Genomic DNA, 22496 nt, shown 5'->3' with positions numbered 1-22496 from the left:
CAGAGTACATTGTCCTACTTTCACATACTACTCCATACAGCAAAAAAAAAAGAAAACTGAACATCTGATCATTATAATTCTGAGCTCTAGAATAAGGCCTGATCTTGTGAAAAATATTTTCATGTTCATGAGTGTTTTCCTCGCTTGTTCGATTATTGATAGGATTTTCTTTTTTGGATTTACACTGCCTGTTGATATTTGCCATATAGATGTGATAATATGTAGAAATTAAGAATTGTACCAGTGGTGTAGCAACACTTGGATACATTTTTTACAGAAGTTTATCCAGCAGTATAAAGCTTTTTTATGAAGAACACACATAATTTGTTCGGAACACACTGTAACTGTAATCGAACGAAGGTGATATTTTGGCATAAATTGGTAACACTTATTTGACAGTTGCGGTGTTGACACTTTTTATTTTACATTTTACATAAAATAAAATAAATATCTATGTATTCAATTTTACATCTTTATACGACGCATACAAGCGGCTTAAATTGTTGTTAAACTCCATTCGCTTAGCTCGGGCACATTTTGACAGATTCATTGTCGGAAACCTACAACACAACAATTCCTACTTCTAAGTATTAATAGCTCAAGTATGCTACTATTGCAGACTTCTTTCTTAAAAAAAAAGAATTATTCTAAATAGTGGAAGTGTATACTAAACCCATCAAATTTTGGGTAGTATATATTTAAAAAATATATTTTAGTTGTTATAATTTAACATAACTATTTACTATATGGTGCAGATAAATAACTATTGATTGTCGGTAATTAGCAAAGTTCTATTTTATTTACTATTTAGTTTGTTTACTATTAATATTGGCTATGCGTACGTGTGCTTGGTTGCATAGTAATTTCCAACCACTTTTAGTCTGTCAAAAAGTAACTAACTTCGCAAAAAAATAATTACTAAATTCACTAGACAGTTCGGACTGGGAATAGCGAACCGAGTATAACAAGATTATTTTTTAACCCTTACTTTGTTTCTATTTATTTACATTAAATATTAATTTGTTTTGCTGTATAATCAACTTTTGCAATCTATTTGATTTCAAATGGATTCAGGATTTTTTTATACTTTGGCAACTATGTCAACTTCGATCTCTGTCAATGATAATGACGTGCAACGGTAAGTAAATTAGATGGACTATAGTCGTTGATATTTGCTTGATACAATATTTGACTATTAATACCTGAAATATTATATTTTATATTATAAGCATAGAAAAGAATAATATAAAAGTCAAAACTTTTTTTATTTCCACACAAAATTATTTTGTGTGTAATTTTCAAAATTCATTTTATTTTTTAAATAACCAAAGCCTACAACGACGTCATCCAACTTAATCTACATATAAACTTTGTTATCATACCATTTACGTTTTCGTCTGCCACTATTTACATTGCATTTATATACATATATAGCATACTGATAACTGCCATATTTGTGAACTTTGCCCTGTAACGCTGTGTCTCTGTCACCTCGCTTCGGTAGCAAAAAAGAGACAGGCGTGACGTTGGTTGTTACATATTTCATGAGAGATTTGATCAATTATTTCCCGTAACATGCATATTTCATCTCGGCACTTTCAGTTTCTATCTCCAACTACCACCAGTTACGAGACGCACTTCCTCCCAGCTGAATATGCCTGGTGTGCTTTACTTCCGAAAGAGCCAAAATCGGCTAAGCCTGCATTTGTACATGGCTTTATGCTCTGATAACGTAACCATAGGGGGCGAAAAGCAGAAACTTTGTCTGAAGGGGTTGATGTCAATGACAAAAGTGCATGAATATATTGAAGTAGAGTCAAAAAGAACAATTTGTATGTGAATTTTAAATTTTTTCAATTAGTTTTTTTGAAAAATTTGTTTTAAATTATATAAAATTGTTTCTTTATACTATTACGTAGGACAAGGTCAAATCAAACAGCGGATATTTTAAACCTCTTACAAAAAATATCAATTTTAAAGGTTTTTTTCTTTACTTTTACGGTATCACTTGTAGTGGTAAAGACACATTAAACTAGTGGTCTGTAAGAAAGTGTAGACTTTGTGTGTAGGTAGTGAAATCTCTAAAAAATTGACGTGGAAGAAATTCCACCGAAGCCTCCAGATAGAGGAAAATTTCCTCCAGATAGAATGATAAAATTTGAAGAATTAAAAAAAAAATAGCAACATTAGGTAAAAGATAAGGTAACAAACGAAAAAAGCCAAACAACTAACACTAACAAGGTAGGTAACCCTTTTGATTTTAATAACGATCCAAATTTGACCCAATTTAATAAAATAGATAGATCAGGTAATCTAAATTTAAATAAAGTTATACATTTAAGATTAAATAATAGATATAAATTAGGAGATAATACACCATATATAGTACATATAGAAAATAAAAACGGTAATATCGGCAAATTACACAGGATAGGCACGGCCCGATTAATTTTACGTTCAGTACCTGAAATTGAAAATAATATCACACAAATTACGGTAGTTGGTAGGAATAAAATTAAGGTAGAACTCAATAATTTTGCTAGTGATAATAAATTAATTGAATCTCAAAATTTAAAAAGCAAAGAGTACGAGGCATATATTCCAACGTTTTTTATTCAAAAGAGTTATAAAATCTGTAGATAAAGAGATAGAAGAGGATTATTTGTTATCATTAATTCAACCTAGGTTTGGAATCAGGTTTAAAGTCTTACCTATACTTAAAAACGTAATATAGACAAAAAGATATACGAGGTTGAAAATTACACACCCAGAATGTTACAATTTTTAAAGTGCTTGAGATTTGGGCATATACGTGCTCAATATAGGGTAAAAGGTAGGTGTGAAAGATGCGGTGAAGAACATAATAAATCAAGTTGTTCCTATCAGAAAGATAGGAGAAAGAGAAAAACAGGAGTATATTAAAAAGATTATGAATACCGAAAATATAACATATTACGAAGCTAATAATAAATATAGAAAATATTATTCAACAGTAAGCAAAGAATAAAAAAGTACTTTCAATAAATACACAATCTATAAACGAAAACGATCAAGTAGTATTGATTCTAGTAAAGTAGACAAAGAAACAATGGAAGCGCACAGTAAAATCTTACAAACACCAAAAGTACAAAGTCAGCCTTGTTGTCAATGTTAACAACCCTATTTATCATAATAAAATGCAGATACAAAACGATAATCAAAGTAATATAGAAGAAATTATAGAAAACTTTATTTCAACAACTTTAAATCAGATTAATCACAATTTACTGAAAAACAATATTTCACACATTTCTTCAATGGAATGCGCGGTCAATTAAAACCAATAAGGGTTATTTAGAAAAAATTTTGTATGACAATAAAATAGATATAGGACTAATATCAGAAACATGGTGAAAGAGTAACTAGAGTAAGAGAAAGTAACTTTATTAACTTTACGGGTTATAATAGCTTTAGGAATGATAGGGATGATGGATATGGTGGTGTGGCCATACTATTGAAAAAAAATTAATTTTTATAGTAGTCGTACTCTTCATCCAATCAATGACAAAAGATTAACATTTATTCTATTTATGTAAATCCAAATCTCAAAATTACGGTAAATGAATGGAAAAACTTTTAATAGTATAGAGAGGCCTTTTATAATTGGTGATGATTTTAATAGCCACAATTATGTTTGGGGTTGTAGTATTGTAGACACTATAGGAAAAAATCTGTTAGAATCTAATGAGGACTGTAATATCGTACTTTTAAATAACGGCAAAATAACTTTGCTGCGTAGACCTAGTAGTATTAATAAATCGGCAATATACCTTACAATATGCTCAACAAATATTAGTCATTGTTTCGATTGGGATGTTGTGTTCAATACTTTAGGATCAAATCATTTTGCTATTGTTATAAAGTCAAATATTAATGTTAATAAAGCTGAATGTGTAAATACAAAATTCCAATGAAATATAAATAAAGCGGACTGGTCTCTTTTCTCTTCTATCACTGATAATTTCATGGAAGTCGATAATAATTTAAGTTACCAACAATTTTTAAATAAATTAAAGGAATATTGTAGAATATGTATACCAGAGAACAGAACAGGGACTAATCCACGATTTAGGAAAACTTGGTGGAATGACAATTGTAAAAAAATATAAAAAAAATAAAAAAATAATAGAAAAAGAAATTAAAAAAAAAATAAGAAATAAATAATAAATAAAAAAAAATAAAAAAATAGAAAAAATGAGGAACTTGGACAGTGCATAGTAAAGTAGCTATTGAATTAAGTAGACAGCTGTAGAAGAGTTTTGCTTCATCAACTATTTTATATATAAATAACTAAAAACGCACCTAATAAAAAAAGAAAAACTAGTTTATTGTTTATCGATTCTAGTTTTTGTCTAATTGTTTTGTTTCTGATTTTGTCTATTCTTTCCCTTATCTATTCTTTTGTCTATTTTCTATTTTTTTCAGGAACCTCATTTCCATGGCATTGATTTTTGATTTTTGTCTCTCTGTAAGTGTCTAGGTCTCGGTTATGTACATAATTATTGCTACCTTACTACTGTTTTAACGATACCGTTTTTATCTCCTTTGGTATCTCTCTTTTCCCGAGAAATTTTGTTTTCGTTGTATTAAATATGTTTCCGGTTCTTCCCAATCTTTCGTCTATTTCCTGGTCCTGTTTTTAGTTTTCTTTTACAATTGTTCCTAAGTTTTTAAAGTGATCTACTTGTTTCAGCTGCTTCCCATTAAATCTTACGTCATATATTTTTTCGTCCCAGCTATTACCATTATTTTTGTTCTATCTGCGTTTATTGTTATGTTTATCTTGTAATAGTTCTCCATTTAATATTTCTAGATTGTACTGTTCGGTATTATCCGCCATCAATTCCATGTCGTTCGCGATTAGTAGTAGTCACAGTAGCGACCAAGTAGTGTCGCTTCCAATCTCTGCCTCTATTTAACCTTTGTGTGGTGCATTTATTAGTCTCAGTCCTTCTTTTCGTGTCTTCGAGGACCTGTTGATAATAACTGATAAAAATTACAATATTGACATGTTAGGACAGATGTCGGAACAAATCAGTCAGTGCAACTTACGGTAGTTGTCTAAAATGACAGAAGCCAGCATTATTTAAAATTGAATAAATTACGATTGTAATAATATAACAGTATCAACCATCAATGTTGTAGTCTGTAATGTGAATTTGTCCTATATTTATGTTGAAAAACATTGAAAAATTTGTTTTATAAATAATTAAGATAAACTGGAATACATGAAATTTTGTAGGTATCAATAGGCAACCAACTATACATGTGTCAAAATTTGATTGTTTTTAAGCATCGAGTTAGAATCTATGGAGAAGCTATGAGCATATTAACGTGTGTATTAAAAACGGCGTAGGCAGGCGTGGCTAACTGTGAAACCAATATGGCGGTGGGATCATGGCCGGACTCAATAATATTAAAACTACTATAAAAATATGAGTAGTTATTCAGGAGATTTAATCATAATCTACAAAGTGCAATACATTTTTAATAAACTATGATTTATTTATCCCGCGGTAAACACAAAAAACACGATATATTATACATAAAGATAAATTAATACAGTCAAATACTCTTAATTTATTCTCTGAAGTACGGGCCATTCCTTTGTTTACATATTTGTATACTAACCTGTAGAACGTTATTCCTGAAGATTTTTTATTAATATTGCTTCTGCCACTGCAACTACGTTGAGAACAAGAAACCATTATTATACACTATCACAATATATTATTACAGTTTCTATAAAAGTATTATAAAACTAAAAATATTCGAAAAATAACAAAAGTAAATAAACATATACGATCTGTCAAAAGTGGCAAAACAATATGGCCGAAGTGAGGTCGTTTTTAGTCACGTGATGCCCTCTCCATAGATTCTAACTCGATGTTTTTAAGTAAAGATATTTGGGACCTAGGAAATAGTGAAAAAGACATATGTAGGAAGATGGTTCTATAAAATTTATTGTTGAGGAGTGATATAGTAAATGATATGTTTGAATTTACTGTTAAGATACAAAAGACAGTTATGAAAATATAACCTAACTATTCATGAGAATGGAGAAGGAAATGTAGCATGTTGCATGTGGCACAAAAGTGGAGGAGAAAGAGGAGCTAACAATATAGCAACATACAGCTACTATGTACTTATAAAGAAATATTATCATTACCACCACATATTTCCTAACTAATCCTGTACTCGGATACTTGTGGTGGTTAGAACAAACATTCACATGTTGTAACGAAATATTTTGCCTACCACATAGGGTATTACTATGGGGGGTTGAAAACTGGGGGCATAAGTTACTGGGGTGGAGATAGGGCAAGCTAAATAAACGAAACTTCTGCGAACGGCACTCAGGGTTTATTTGGAGAGCTGGAGTCGTGGATAAGTGAATGAAACAGGGGGATTGAATTGGAGCAACTACAAAAAATGGAACAAATGTGTACTTACATGAATCTCTTAGACAAATGGGTAACAAAACAACAAGAAGGACCTCTAGCTATTTGAAATGGACGCCGCTTCGAGGGCACCTCCTGCTGGATGAAAGAAAAGGGCTTTTCTTTCGTAAAAATACAAAAGAGAGGTTAGAAGACTTTTCTAAAATAAATAGACAAAATGGTTTAGACAAATAAATTTAACATTTATTGTTGTCTAAACACAAACAGTTACAAATACAGATAATGCAAAAATAATTACTATATAAATAGTTACAAAGATTTATATCAAAATAACAAAGAAGAAAAAACTTTATAAATATGTCCTATCCGTTTACAAACTCTGTTTACAAGTGGGACATTCTACAAAACTTACAAAAAAATTGTTACAAATAAAGAAATATCTAAAATGAAACTATTCATAGAGAGGTTAACTTTCTTTAAAAAAATCAAAACAAATTAATGTCAAAAATAATAAAACGAGCTGTCATATGTCAACATTAAATTTAAAATTACGAATAATTATGACAGATATGCAAAAAAACTGCATCTACAGTCTACAACGACGACCAAGGACAAACAAAATGAGGTTGAAGTGGCACTAAATGCAAACCTTGGACTTGGCTTCTTAAAAAAAAACTGGAACACGTGCGCATTTTCCAAATTTGTTGTACACGACACAAATCTCTTAGATACTTAGAAAAATAGTGATTACTCTTTCTAAACTGACTTATTATTCCCCTTTGACCAAATCTTCCAACCTCACTTAAAACTGGAACTGCACTGTTAACTACCGCAATACTACTAAACTTTATTATCTCCGATAACAAAAGAAAAAACAATAAGGAAAAACCCTTACGAATTAGAAGGAAAATTCGGACTCCAATAAAACGAAACACACCTTAATCAGCGGCCGGCCTTATCGAGAGTGAGTCAATTCTTAAAAATCATTCTCTTCACTTCAACTGCAGGTTAATAATATTCGTTTTAAATATTCATAGCCCGAAGCCGAGTGCGACCGAATTAATCGCCTGTGAAAACGAGGATATAGCTGACTAGCTGTGAAGCCGTGTTGCTTCTATGTAACCGTAAGACAGAGTGACGGATAGACGTTTTATGCTTTTTTAAGGCCAAAATTTGAAACGCCTCTCAACTACTATGAGGAGCGCAAAGAATTACTTTGGAGAGAATATAAAAAAATAGCCCATTTTATTTTAAATAGGTATTATGTCAAAATTTATAAATCACAATTTTGAAATAAGTAATTTATAATAATAAATAATTTATTATTGTACATTTAAAGAGGTCAGGCGGCGCCTTACTTGCCTACTCCGACGGGCCGCCCCTGCTATTAACAGAAAAAATAATAAATTTCTGTCTTGGATACCGGTTTAATAAAAGAAATATATTACTGTTGACATATTTCACCCCGATAAGACAAATTAGCATTTCAAAACAGCAATAACGTTAATACACTATAAAATAATTATCGCTGGCAAGTCGGTATGTAAACACCTTAATGAAAATTGATGTGAGCAACTGCCGTTAAAGCTTTTACTTCAGCTATCAGTGACTCAATGTTTAAACTTTATAACTGCATTTTCTGTGAGTTTAACTTTATAATACATCATAAATAAATTATTATTACGGAAATAAACTGTTTAAGTTTCTCAGTAGGTAAGTAATATATCGACGTGTATTTATTATTCAGCGTTTATGCAATGTTGTGGATGGGAGTTCATTATATATTGCTTTATATTGATTATAGCGATTTATTTATTATATTTTAGATATATTCCAGATATACAGTATGTATTATATAAATTATTACTCTTTATTGTGATATTAAAACTTTTCCATGACTACAGTGATTGTAAAAATAAATGTTGGTGAATATTGCTAATAAACTTACTTTTATCAACAAAAATCTTCAAAACAAACTCGGAACTGTAAACACACAGTAACAAACACGTTGTTCACACACTGTTGCTAACTCTACATAAAATATTATAGTTGACGCTTTTTAGCTTCATACTGTTTGTAGTTTTCGAAATACTTAAGTTGTCCAAAGGTACAAACGTCCAGAGGAACACGTCCTTACCCTACCTATCATGTCATATGTTACTTAGAATGTTGCAGTAGATATTACTCAAATATTTGGTGTTAGTCTTATAGTTAGTAGATTCTGGAGTTTTTTTAACGCGTACCATTTCAAGGAAAAGTTTTTTATAAATAACAACTTAATTTAAGATTTTTACATTAATAAAGTAAAATTTACGTCCTGTCTTTAAGTAGTGTTCTACTAAGGCACAAGAGTTTTTTTTGTTGCAGTCACTTTTGTGTTGAGTGACATGTTGCTTAAGCCACTGTTGACCTTGACCAATGTAACAACTTTGATATTATAGTTTATTTTTATGAACGAGAGAGTAATTAGCATAATTTTAACTGGTAGCTCCGACCACTCCATGGGCGTGCTCAAGATTAATTGAAAAATTACTTTGAATAATTGTAAAAAATAAATGAATTATTTTAGTGTTATAAAGTGTTATGTGTATGTAAACAAAAGTGACCTCTTTTATCACACACTATATTAGAACTGACTGGCCTACATTAAAAAGGGTTTTAAAAAATTCACATTTTTTTTTTAATTTTTAAAAATTACAAAAGAGAAAAAGAGTTTTTAAAACCGTCTAAGGTATGTTAAATAGATGAATAAAAATATTAATATAAAACTTACAGCTACTTGTTACAAATCCAAATCAGATTCAGAAGATGAACTTTCAGAACCAAGATTTATAATAACTGGCTCGATCATTTTATCAGTAATATTGTCCAGCTTCCACATTTTTTCCTCTTCTTTAATAGCGTGATTTACTGCCTTTTCCCAGTTTTCAGGTTTTACATTATTTACGGCCTCCAAAAACAACTGTTTAACATCATGAATTTTAAAAGTGGTATTTTTTCTTGAAACTTCACCCTTTATCTGTGCCCATACCAGTTCAATCGGGTTTAATTCACAATGATATGGTGGGGATCTAAGTACTGTCATTCCACGATTTTTGGCAATTTCGTATTTTTTAAATTTTTCTTTATGAAGGGCACACAACGAATAAAGTTCCTTTCTTATAGATCCGGGATGGTACGTAATATTTTTTGAACTCAGCCAATTCTGCAAGTCTTTTTTAACCACTTGGTTGTGGGCAGTCCTTCTATAAGTCTGGAGTGATAACTTGCATTATCCATTACTATTACACAGTTCTTAGGAAGAAGATCTATCATTTGTTCGAACCATTCTTGAAAGACATCAGCGTTCATGTCTTCATGGTAGTCACCGGTACGAGTTGATTCAAAAGTTAATAAACTACCTTCAACAAAACCGTCTGAACTGCCAATGTGTACTATTATCAGACTGCGTCCCTTTCCTGATGGTGGGTTTAAACCAGTAGATAAGTTATTTACAAAAGCGTGCCTTTGACTTGTAACAGTTTCATCCTGCCAAAATTTATTTGGTGTATGACCCTCGTTGATCCATGTTTCATCAAGATTAAATATTTTTCTTTTTTGGTTTCTCATTTCCTTTATGGTTCTTAGAAAATGTCTTCTCCATATGACAATATCGCTTCTTTCTAATAAAATAGACTTTCTGGGATTTTTTTTCCAGCGGAAGCCTATTTCTTTTAAAAGTTTCCATAACGTACTTCGACTCATTTCTGGGTAATCCTTATCATCTCGAACTGAGACAAGAACTTTATCCAATGTTGGAAATTCTTGTCTAAAGAAGAATTCATGCACTTTCCGTCGAAGTCCTTCTTTAAAATGATATTCTATTTGAAATTTTGGTTTCCCTGGAGCATTACGTGGCATTTGAAAACTACCACATTTCTCTTCTTTAATAACTCTGTAAATCGTAGATTTCCCAACACCAAGTGTACTGCTTACTAACTCAACGGTCTCATCAACACTTTCACATAAACGTTTGTCTGTAAATGATTTAAAACAATTAAATATTAATGTTTTTTCATTAACTGTTAGAGGACCAATTTTTCGGCGTTTACACGGCACTTCCAAATTTTCCATAACACTAGTATACACAATAAACTGCACCTTGCAACTGAAGTACCTACTTTTAGTGAACTGGTAAGAATTTTGAATACGCCACTTGGACCTTCCTATATACAAAATGGAAAAACCCACTATTACATTTTCTGTGGAATAAGTTTAGAAGGTAATTATCTAGTCAATTACTGTCGTAGATTCCTGGAATTAAAGAATTAAATGTTTGATTGTTGAAACCCTTACTTCGTGGAATGCACTCATTTCAGATAAAATAAAACGTTTTATTTTATCTAAAGAATTAAACTTTATTTTGCAAATAGGCAAAGAATTAAACTTTATTTTGCAAATAGATAAAATAAAACGTTTTATTTTATCTAAAGAATTAAACTTTATTTTGCAAATAGGTAGGTACTTATTAAACTTTTATTGGTTATATATAACCAATAAAATAAACATCTTACATTTCTTGCAAATTCATTAGTACCTGTTAACCTCCATCACTCCGACACTGGCAACCTTATTTAGGGTTTAGTAACCCTCACAACTATTGTATTCTATTCTGCTCCAACCTTTATACCTGGTGGTCATACTCAATTTAAAATTGTTTTCCTATATACTTCTGTAAACTTGTTGACAAATATCTGTTTTTCATTGAGTCACCCGTATCAACAGTTTAGGGATTTGCATACATAATTTATTGTTTTATTACTCTCTCATACATAAAAATACACTATAACTGTAGTTTATTTGGTAAATTATGCTACTCATTAATGAATTTGTAGTTTTAGCTTTTATTTTTGAGAATAAACTTAAATTTTTAGGTGGGTTGTATTTATTCATTTTATGTTCGGAAATGTTTTAAAAAGTGAAACAATTTGATCTGCCATGATTTATAAACATTTCTAAAAGTTTCTTTCAATTGACATCTAGGAAACTCCGAACAAAATAATTAAAACTAGACTAAGGTTATTATATATAAAAAAAAAACATATTTAATTAAAAAACGAATTATCGGGTTGCATCATAACAAAACAAATTAAAACACTAGAAGCAACAAAGTGATCAATACGCTGTAAATTACCTCCCAGTGCTTCCAAATATTGATATTCTATAAATTTTTCAAAAGCTATTAGTAACATATAAATGAGTATTTGTAAAATGTTTCAGTTTACATATAATATGAAAATAACCCAAACATGTAATTGTATATCCATTATCGGCTATTATTTTTCATATATCTATCATTCAGGAACAATAATGTACACATTTTAAATAATAAACTAAATCGCTGCCAGTAATTGTCCAATTATAAACTCTATACAATGCGTTCATAAACTAACGCATAAATTCATTATTAGCTAAATAAACAACATTATCAGAAATTCCTGAAACAGGTCGATTTTTAATTTACTATTTTTTCAAATTATAATCTAATATACAGGGTGAGTCATGAGGAACTTTACATACTTCTACCATATCAGTCTACCATATCTCAGGGAGCATATCATGTGGCCACTAAAAAATGTTAACTCCTCTTCTTTATTAATTAACAGGGTGATTTGTGTAATTGACCATTTATTTCATTTTACTGTAGTGTTTATACGGCTCATTTGATTTTTTTAATTTTTACATGATACAGTACACTACTATCAAGCATTCGACTGGTATTAGCTAAACTAAAAAATTCCAGGACTGGCTTTGGAAAAATTAATTTAGGGATTCGTATTAAATATTACACCCTGTATAATTTTTTTTTAAAATGCAATAAGTGATTTTCAAACTACATAAATAGCCAATGAAAACGACATATGCGACAATGTTGTCGCACTTTTATTAAATTTTTAGTGAACGATCAAATTTTCCAAAAATAGAACAACCATAATGAAGTATCAAATTATAAGGTAATTGATTTAAACAAATGTTATAAATTTCAAACATTTTAATTGAAATGATAAACTGAGTCACTGCACAACAAAAAACAGTAACTACTAACAATAACGAAGAACAATTTAAAAAAAACTAAAAATATGTACATAGTTATGATAAACCCATAAATTAGAACTGGAAAAGATACAATAATGGTAACAAAATAAAAATAATTCAAAATAGATTTTCGAAATGGAACCCTGCAGCCTGTACACATTTTTGTTGCCGAATTGTTAATTGACGTATTGAATTACGGATACTCTGGGGATCGTTTCTAATAGTATTACAACAATGTATAATTCTATCAATTAATTGTTGTCGGTTATTAATATTCACTGCGTAAACTAGTTGCTTCAATCGTCCCCAAATATGGTAATCAACGGGATTGAAATCAGGGGATCTTGAAGGCCACGAAATAGGACCTGCACGTCCTATCCACCTGTTGCCATAAACATTATTGAGATGTTGTCTCACTGCCAGTAAAAAGTGTAGGGGTGCCCCATCATGCTAAAAATACATCCCTCGGATAGCAACGTTCGCGTTGGCTAGCAAATTCGGCAAAATATTTTGTAGAAAGTTCAAATAGACCTGCTCTGTTAAAGGACCATCAAAAAAGTGAGGACCTACTAATTGGTTATTTATGACACCAATCCACACGTTAACCGAAAACCTTAACTGAGAACGACGTTCTCGAATAGCATGGGGATTTTCTTCTGCTCACACATGTGAATTTCGTGAATTATTTATCCCGTCTCTGGTAAATTGGGCTTCATCTGTAAATAGTGTCCTGTATAGCGTTGGTCGATTATTGTTAATCCATCTACAAAATTCCAACCTATCGATCTCATCTCCAGCATGTAGTCGCTGAACCATTTGAATGTGATATGGGTATAGATTATTTTTTTGTAAGACTCTACTTACTTTTGATTGAGTAACATTGAGTTCTCGACTTACTTGTCTAGTGCTTATTGTAGGGTTCATAGTAACGGCGTCCATAATGTCATCTTCCTGCGCTTCATCTACATGTCGCTCTGTTGTTCCACTAGGAAAAGTGCCATTTTCTAGCAAATAATTAAAAACTGACCCAAATGTTGGATGACTGGGAGTTCGACGATTAGGAAATCTCCTGCGATATTCTCTACTAGCAGCCCTACCATTCCCATTACAGAATCCATAAACAAATATTATGTCAGTATATTCTGTGGTCGAAAACTGATGTGGCATTTTGAACGAAAGTAACAAAAGCTCTACCAAAACTAACACAATGTACTTAACGTAGATATGACAGAAGAAATATGTATTCTTGTACACATAAATAACAATTGATAATGACAATAATGACAATGGGTATAAAATATCAAGAAACGTCAAACGGTCAACGCCAACCTTCATTTTAAACTTTTTTAGATTTATTTTTATTTAGTACAGTTGATGCAATGTATTATTATTTGACATAAAATTTTAATCATTTACAATCAACAAAAACTAACACATACAAGAGGTTTGACTTTTTAATCAATTTAATTTATTATTTATCGAAAATAATGCCCCAATACGATCTATGAGTAAAAATTTAAAATTGAAAAACAATTGATTCTATCGTAGAGATAATACAAAGTGACAGTAAAGATGTTAATTTTCTACGTATTAGATTATGTTGTAGGAACTCATTTTAATTAAAATGTTTGAAATTTATAACATTTGTTTAAATTAATACCTTATAATTTGATACTTCATTATGGTTGTTCTATTTTTGGTAAGATTTGATCGTTCACTAAAAATTTAATAAAAGTGCGACAACATTGTAGCATATGTCGTTTTCATTGGCTATTTATGTAGTTTAAAAATCACTTATTGCATTTAAAAAAAAATTTATACAGAGTGTAATATTTAATACGAATCCCTAAATTAATTTTTCCAAAGCCAGTCCTGGAATTTTTTAGTTTAGCTAATACCAGTCGAATGCTTGATAGTAGTGTACCTGTATCATGGAAAAATTTAAAAAATCAAATGAGCCGTATAAACACTACAGTAAAATGAAATAAATGGTCAATTACACAAATCACCCTGTTAATTAATAAAGAAGAGTAGTTGACATTTTTTAGTGGCCACATGATATGCTCCCTGGGGGACTCTACATATGGTAGAAGTATGTAAAGTTCCTCATGACTCACCCTGTATAGGGTAAAACTCCTTTGTATGATGACAACCCCCAATTTTTAGTCAATTTATAGATTTCCATTGCTGAGCTGACTCCAAAAAGGTATAACACGTTGCTTTAAATTGATGCAGGGTAGCAAAAATACTATAAAGAATAAAATAACTAGTAATTCTGCCCGTCGCATGCGACGGAAGGTTCAATCAATGACAATCTGCAGTCGTTAAATTTTTAAAACAATAAACCTCTTTGTTGTTTATTTTGTACTCAGCCAGAGGCCTTCTTTATATCAATAAAGCAAGTTTTACCTTATAGTGTATCTATTATCATCATAGCTTCACGTGATATCTCTTATATCGCTATACGTTCATAAATAACGAAATGCTGTGTAACGCCCTTTTGGTAGTCGCTTTGTTTATTCTTGCTATCTTAATATATTTGTTATATCCTCCCCCTTCATTTGCTAAGTCGCATGTTAGGATTCGGTCAGTTGTTTATTTTGTACTCATCCAGAGGCTTTCTTTAAGTCATTAAATCAAAATTTGTCTTATAGTAAATATATTTTTATTCATAGTATCCTATGACATCTCCTATGTCGCTCTACGTTCATTATTATTGAAGATACTGTGTACTGCTCTGTTGGTAGCTGTCTTTACTATGTTAATATAATTGTTATTTCCTTACCTTTCATTGAACACATCACTCGCTCCAATCAGACCAATAATAACGAAGATATGATATAATACCCTTTTGGCATTGCCGCCATGTGTGTTTTTTCTGTCTTATCATATTCGCTACTTTTTTTCTTTTCCAATTATGTATCATACGTCACGATCCGATGATCTATTCTACACCCACCACAAAATACTAAAAGAGTAAAAGAGTAAAGTAATTGTATAACAATATGTAATTTCATTTAATGTATTTATTACGTTTATTCTCATTTATTATTTTGTAGGTACCGTAGAACGGGGTGACTTTGTTAATTTTTTATATTTTCTTACGTAACTTTTGAATGGGTGATTCCAAAAATGTGGAAAAATGTCCATTGGGATGCATCTTATGTTTATGTAATTTATACTGTTAGTATATATATCTTTAAATTGAGGATTTTCTCAAAAAAAAAGTAATGGTATATCAAAATCACCCATTGATGTGGGGTCACTTTGATACCCTATTTTAAAATAGCTTGGACGATGCATAAAAGCTGTAATGGTGTCAATGTCAACCCATTTTTAAATCAATCAAGCCAATTTTTAGATATTTCAATTTTAATTTTTGGGGTGACTTTGACAGCTGCTATAGGCACAATAATTAGTATATAATAAATAATTTTACAGGTAGCTAATACTTTATTCAGGTAAAAAACATTGTAGCAAATTAGTAAAACAGTATAAAATAGTAAAAAAAGCCAAAAGAATGTATTTTGAACGGAAACAAAATCAAAGTTATTTTTCTTTAACATCAACTCTGCCAGGAAATGTACATGTAGTTGCTGTTTCATTTGTTTCAACCGATGGGGTCTTCAGAATTGCTAAGATATCATCGAAAGGAGCGTTAAAAACGTCGGTCTCCACAACTTTAAAATGTTTATGGGTCTCATCCAGTGATTTAAGTCCAATGAGTTCGTATTCGTCAAAAGATAATTTCTCTTGTATCCTTCCGGCATATACGTAATTTTTACATTTTTGTTTACCTGACATAATTTTTACAAGCACGTAAGTTCCAACATTCAATTCAGCAAGGGAGGGTTTTGTATTCATCTCATCTTCATATGATTGGTCCTCCACAGAATCTTCATTTTCAATTTTATTTTCGCTTTCACTATTATAGCTGTTTAACTCGCTATCGGAGGAGCTGTCATCTGCCGTTATATGTCGACTTACACTTTTACCAGGTTGGATATGAAGTTTCTTTTTTACTTTGCCCTTTAGTAACTTCTATCTCGGACTTCTTATTCATCAGATAGTCTGTGAGGCTGTCGTTAATCAGAGGTTCTACATAATCAACATCATGGTTGATTAGTGTAATCTTACTCAAGACTTTATTTGGATCGAAAGGGACCATGCCACAAGCCTCGAACCCATTCTTTAAAACCCTGTCTGATTGTCTGATCCATTAATTCCAAGCATTTTTTTAATAACGACGGAAATTGATCTTTAGGTACACCAGTAATTTTTGGGTGTCGCAATTTAAATTCCGTCAAAACTTTTCGCCAAGAGACTTTCATGGGTTTAAAAAAAGACACATCCAAAGGCTGGCATATGTGTGTTGAATTACTGGGAAGGCACGCAAATTCAATATTGTGCAATTCACACAATTCTAAAACATGATCTGAAAAGTGAGACGCCAAGTTGTCGCCGATCATAACTTTTTTACCTTCCAGCCGTCTTGCGTGGGGTAATCATATGGTCTCAAACCAGTCTGTAAAACAAGTTACCTCCATACACCCATTTTTTGTTCGGTTATATCTAGCTCCTCTTGCGCAACATCCACTACTACAACAAGGAGAGCCCTGTGGACCTCCTAATGTCCATGCATCCCACATATGTTCGCTGCGATATATTATATAAGGAGGGAGTAGTGTACCATCAGCAGCACCGCACATCATTATTGATGTGGCGGCTTTACTATGATTAGTGATTTGTTCTGGATATTTGGTCCCTCTTCTATAAAGCAATCTTCTTTTCCCCGGATCATCACTAACGTTGGTTTCATCGTAATTGAAAACGTGTGATGGAGGGCAATTTGAGAGAGTTGTTCTTAAATTATTGAAATATGATTCTATCATTTCTTTTGTGACACCTGCCCGAGCTCTAGTAATGTTAGACGCAAGTCGTTCAGAGATTTGCTGACTATGTCTCTCTAAAAAAAGTTTTACCCAGTCGTTACCAGGACTTACCCCGTTTTAAAATTTAGAGATAATTCTTCCAGTTCTTTCTAAATAACTCTTAGTGAAAAGTTGTACATCTAGCGTCGATAATGGAAATCCCCAATCTGCACATTTGACAATGCAGGACACGATTGATTTTTCCTCCAGCTCCGTCAACGCAGTTTGGCCCCCTGGCTTCTTCACATGCTTCCCTTTGTATTTATTATATAAAGTACCATACGGAGTTTTAAATCTTTCTGAAGCGGCTTTAACAGACAAGTTTCCGTTTACTATTTGAAGCAGAGCATGTTCAAGAGTTTCGTCAGAGAAGTTCTTGTAGCTTCTTGATCCCAACTTTCGTTTATAAACTCGCGGCATTTTTTCTTTTCATGCAGATAATGACGAAATCCTGAAAATAATTAACGGTTTGAAGTTTCATTAAGCAAACTATAAAAAGAAATAAAGTATCAAAGTCACCCCGAAAAATGTATCAAAGTGACCCCGGATAAGAAATCATTCAATTTCATGGAGTAGTTACGGAAATAAGTTAGGTTAAATATTTTAAAATAGTGACAACTAGACCTACATTAAGGCAACATACACAAAATTACCTGCAATTCTATTGTAAGAGCTGTATGTTTAAATTTAGTAACACAATATAAAATATACATGTTTTATCAAAGTCACCTTATAGAATCAAAGTCACCCCATTCTACGTTAACTTAGAATTTTTGCATTTTTGCCACCCTGTACCAATTTGAAACAACGTGTTATACATTTTAGGAATCAGCTCAGTAAGTAATATCTATAAATTGAAAAAAAAATGGGTATTCCATTAAAAAAAAACTGGTGATCGTGACATCTTATACATCGTTCCATACAGTCTTCATACTGGGGCGTTTTGGGGCGTAATACAACGGGAATTTGCATCCCAACAAACTTCGTTTAGACTTTACCCCGTATGTAATTTAAAATACTTCGGACTGTTTTCACAAATTATAACTTTCCCGAGATGAGCATTTCGATAAGAAACATTATTTAGTCCACTATTAAAAGTTCTTTCCTGTTTACACTCGGTTATTAATTTATATTAAGAAGAGAGCCGGAGTGAAAATCTTCACAGTTTTTTTAATGAACCTATTATCTTTTGTCGCAATGTTCTCTGCAATAAGGAAAGCCCCTTTGTTTACTCGAAAAGAACGCCGGGCAAATTGTATTTTTCTTGTTTTATGAAGATGAATTTAGACGAACGTAAATGTTGGGGATTGTCCGAGATTAGGGACGATAATCTTCAAGATGCGGACTGAATAAATTTAATAATAATTTTGGAAAGATTTGATTAAAATTAAGAATTTTGTCTTACACGATTTTTATAAAATTGCTGTGAAAAATTACACATTTTTCCGCCGTTTTTCACCTCATAATGGTTTAGAATATTAAAACCTTTTGATTATAGGTCATTAACAATATAATGATGGATATCTATAGTGTATGGAGGGACCATTTTGTCATCTATGTGTTATCAGAAGACATGTTGTACAAGGTGCGTAAAAAAGTCATGCCTTAAAATGTTAATAATTTTGATATGTAATTTATTTATTAACGCCACCCTGTTAATCATTTTTTGGACAAGTAGAAGGAAAATTATCACATAATAATTAACGTCATTTACATTTCTGGGTAAGTCCAGATTTATACATGAAATTTTTTTTTTTATTTTAAAATCATAGTCGAATCAACCTCTGAAGTTATTAGTGACTGAAGAGTACAAAGAAGCTAGTTCTGAGAGTTGTGACTCTGAACGTCGGAAGCATGACAGGTTAAGGAAGAGAGCTCGCATATTTTATGCAGAAGAGAATTGGTATACTTTGAGTGCACAAAACTCGTTGGATAGGAAATAAGTCAAGAGATCTTGGAGACAGATGCAAGTTAATGTATAGTTAATATGATACTATCACTGAAAAACAGAAAATATTGCTTCGGAATCTTCTTAGACATCTCCCAGTCATCTGACAATGTCTGGCAAATGGCTTTTTACATAAAATCAAAAATTCCCCAACAATTACTTCTAAATCTTAAGGTCCTACCTGCACGACCGCTATTACCTTGTAAAATATCACGATGAGTATACCAGGCTTTACCCAGTTATCCTCCCCAGTCCCAAGAAAACAGGTTTTATTATAACAATATTTTATATTTTGTCTCTTCATTTATGAAAACAATAAACGAAAATTTATAAAATCTAAAAGAAAAATTATTTGACAGACAGAAACTTCATCTTCAGATGACTCCGGTTCACTTGGAATAGACGCACTAGCTTGTCTCCCGCTTGTAGGCTTACCACCTAGAGCTAGCGACCTTCCAACATACAGCTTAAATTCCAGTAAATCCATTACTTTTGATCTCTTATCGCCAAACGCTGCACAATCCTGACGATACTCTATCCATGAATTGGTCAATGCAAGATCAATAAAGTGCCAAAAGACACATACAGGCCATTTTTTTGTACGCATACAGATTCTAAAATATGAAATAAATCTGTCACACAAATCCACACCTCCCTTTGACTGTTTGTATTTAACAATTGTATTTGGTCAAGGCACCAGAATGTACTTTGAATTTTTTTTTATCCCATCTTCGTACGTCAGCCAATGGCAAAGAACCTGCAGATGTAGAAGCCATTGTCACAGATCTATTGTCCATCCATTTCAAAATAGATACTTTACTATCACCGCTTACCCATTCTTGATATGACCCTCGTCCTTCTTTTAGTAAAACAGAATCTTTTTTTTATTTTGCCCCTAAGTACTCGTGGAATTCGATTATTCTGAATGGTACCAATACCAAGTAATCCTTTTCATAATAAATAATCGAGTACATTAATGGAGGTGAAATATCTATCAAAGTAAATTGTTGTTCCTGGACACAAGTTCGCCTACAATTTTGTCACGACAGAGGGATGCCGAAGGATTTATTTGAAGCAGCATCAGGTCAAGTGTTTGCACCTTAATAAATAAAGAAATCCAAGACTAGCCCTGTTTTTGAAGCAAGCACAAAATTCTTCAAACCTACAGGATTAGGTTTGTTCTTGACATACTATCGTAGACTAGTGGTGCCAGTGAATCATTTGTTCGGCGATGGAAAACTCGCGAGATCTTTGAAGAGTGATACATTTATTTCGTACATCAAGAATAGGCTCTGCACAGTTATCTACAACATGTAACAAATTTCGTAACTTGAAGATTCTATCTCGGGGAAGCTGAGTAATAATAGGAATTTCAATTCCTTCCATGATATAGAGGCGTAAGCGCGGTAGTCCGAAAATTCCCATCAAAATATGAATACCTGTTAGTTTCTTGAATTCCTCCGCAGTTGACCTTAGATTTTTCTTTTCGTTTGCTTGCAGAGCTCGTATGTTATTTGCCGAAGACAAATTTTACCAAAAATACTCAGGAAAATACTCAGAAAAATTATACAATGGTGTCCAAAATTCGTGATCTTCATTAGCTCGTCTAGATCTTCGTCTTTTTATAAAAAACAATTGAGAGGTTATCAGAAACATTCTCGTTTTCACTACAATCATCATCGCTATCTTCACTGAGAAAAAAATCGCTATCTGACAAAATAGCCTCTAATTCGCGTTCTGTCAATATCCTTTTTCTGTCTGTAAATAAACGTAAAAAACGTGAGTGTGGTAACATATTTTGCTAAGTTCCAATGTCCAAAATGCTTGACAAAAAGTTCAGACGACCCCTGACGTGACCAGTTGTAATTATTTTCAAATATGTATTTACCACAAATACGTCCAAACATCAACTAACATACATTAACAACAATCAATACTTTAAAGTACAAAAAAACACAACAACTTACTGTATTTTTGTGGAGCCGCCATCATAACCTCACTAGTTTCACCACGTGTAACAACAAACTCACGAAGTAGGCGCTGTTGTCAAATTTTTCAAACGAGTAAATTTTACTGATAAATAGAAAGTCCAGTATGCTGCAATATAGAACGCAGCGATTCCCAACCCAAATAGTCACCGTGTAATAAATTATTAAATATTGTCCAGCTGACTGAACATATGGATTTAGGAGGTTACGGCTGGAGTCCCTCAAAAGAGTGTCCTGCAACTGGTGCTGTACCTGATATTCACTGTGGATTTATCTGCATCACCAGAAGCCACCCTAGCAACTTATGCATATAACACAGCAGTAATCTCTACTCATACAGACGCATCCATAGCATCACACAGAGTACAGGCTAACTTAAATGCAATACAAACTTGGCTAAAAATGTGGCTACGAGACAACAAGACAAAATTTGCACAGGTAACATTTACAAACCGCAAGGAAACTGCGGAAATACATATTTACCAAGCGCAAACAGCTAAGCCTTAAATTTAGCAAACTATATTAATTAATAGGCCAAATTTCACCATATTAAGTTATTTTAAAATTCATTTGGAGCTACGGAATTTAGCTATGGTACTATTATAACTCCGACTATTGTAACTACTATTGTGGGAAAAATCCGCGACGCTAAAAAACAATGGTTACAAGGCTAATGTAAGGAGATTGAAAACTTGGAAGCCAAATATGATTTGTTCTATCTTCACAAGAAAGTTAAAGAAATGATCAACAATAGAAACAGAAAGCAGACAGTACTTATAGACCAACAAGGGAACATAATAATGGAAACAGAGAAAAAACTAAAACATTGGCAGACATACATAGAAGAACTGTTTGACGATCAAAGGCAGCCTCCTTGTGACAATTTTCCAGAGGATACAGGTCCAGAAATAAGCAGAGAAAAAGTAATGCAAGCGGTGTAGTCTTCAAAGAATAGCAAAGCTCCAGAACCAGACGAGCTACCAGCGGATATACTAAAGTTGATAGACGAAGATCGAATCCACTTGTTAGTAGACTTATTTAACAAGATTTATGAAAACAGTATAATTCCTGAAGAATGGCTAAGATCAACGTTTGTCCCTCTTCCCAAGAAGGC

General features: G+C 32.1%; 1 long non-coding RNA gene across 1 annotated transcript in view; it reads left to right on the top strand.

Moving 5' to 3' along the window:
• The first annotated feature begins 7977 nt into the window (after window positions 1-7977).
• Window positions 7978-22496, top strand: part of LOC140448321 (uncharacterized) — a 129302-nt gene continuing 114783 nt past the window's right edge. Inside the window, exon 1 of the long non-coding RNA XR_011951684.1 lies at window positions 7978-8153. This is a non-coding gene — a long non-coding RNA (uncharacterized lncRNA). The remainder of the gene's footprint in view (window positions 8154-22496) is intronic.

Source organism: Diabrotica undecimpunctata, chromosome 8 (genome assembly GCF_040954645.1).
Source record: "Diabrotica undecimpunctata isolate CICGRU chromosome 8, icDiaUnde3, whole genome shotgun sequence".
NCBI classification, from domain to species: Eukaryota; Metazoa; Arthropoda; class Insecta; order Coleoptera; family Chrysomelidae; genus Diabrotica; species Diabrotica undecimpunctata.
Note: the sequence above shows the minus strand (reverse complement) of the source record. Positions and strands in the feature narration are given on the sequence as shown.